This window comes from Lipotes vexillifer, unplaced genomic scaffold (genome assembly GCF_000442215.2).
Source record: "Lipotes vexillifer unplaced genomic scaffold, Lipotes_vexillifer_v1.1 scaffold584, whole genome shotgun sequence".
In the NCBI taxonomy this organism is placed as follows: domain Eukaryota; kingdom Metazoa; phylum Chordata; class Mammalia; order Artiodactyla; family Lipotidae; genus Lipotes; species Lipotes vexillifer.
Genome location: NW_006783036.1, coordinates 1,212,200 through 1,213,011, shown reverse-complemented (window position 1 = coordinate 1,213,011; position 812 = coordinate 1,212,200). Strand labels below are relative to the sequence as shown.

Below are 812 nucleotides of genomic sequence, written 5' to 3'. Positions count from 1 at the left end.
TAGGGAAAGTGCTGAGCTTCTCTATTGGGAAGAGGCACACAGCCCTCACTTGGGTTTTCACAAACATTTTCACAAGACACTAGGCGCAGGCCTTCTCAACATTCAGAAATAACATGGACCACAAAGGGCAGTGTGGTCAAAGACAAGATAAACTAGGTTATATAATAGTTACTCCTTGCAGATACTGCAAGTCTGGATCAGCAGAGAACTGAATTGTGTGCTATTAAGATATAAGAAACGTAAGCCTCCCGGACATATTCTCACTCACGTGAAGTTTGTGGATGAGGTTCTTGACACGGTAGAGAATTTGTTTGGGGAAGTACAATTCTGCCCCTTTGCTGTGTCACAGAGGTCATCGTTGGAGTACTTGGACATGTCACTGCATCACATGTTATTTCTGTGTAAACTGCTCAGATCTAAAAGCCACTGTCGAGATAAGTCTCTTACGGTCCTGCTTCTAAAGATGCAGATGCTCTGTGCATAGTGACCCTTTCTGGGTAAAATTGACTTCACGTTAACTGTGAGACGCACGTGTGTCAGTCACTGGGACCCAGGTCCCCACTGGGCCACGCAGGAGCCTTGGGGAATTAAGGAATTGCTTTTGCAGTGGTCCCACTAGGCCACCAGGAAACATCACACGTCTTACATTCTGAGTGGAACCTGAGCTTCACCTGTGCTGGCCTTTCTGTTTTCAGAGTGCCAGTTCTCTACTGGGGTCCTTCTGAAGTAGCCCCACCCCCACGTCCCCATCCTTTTCCTGCTGTTCCCCATGTTAATATTTCTAAAAGCTTTTAATACACTAAACTCTTTCC

The 812-nt window shown here is 46.2% G+C and overlaps 1 protein-coding gene across 3 annotated transcripts in view; it reads left to right on the top strand.

The window, feature by feature from the left end:
- Nucleotides 1-812, top strand: part of KLC1 (kinesin light chain 1) — a 29,749-nt gene that overhangs the window by 27,135 nt on the left and 1,802 nt on the right. The window lies entirely within an intron of this gene.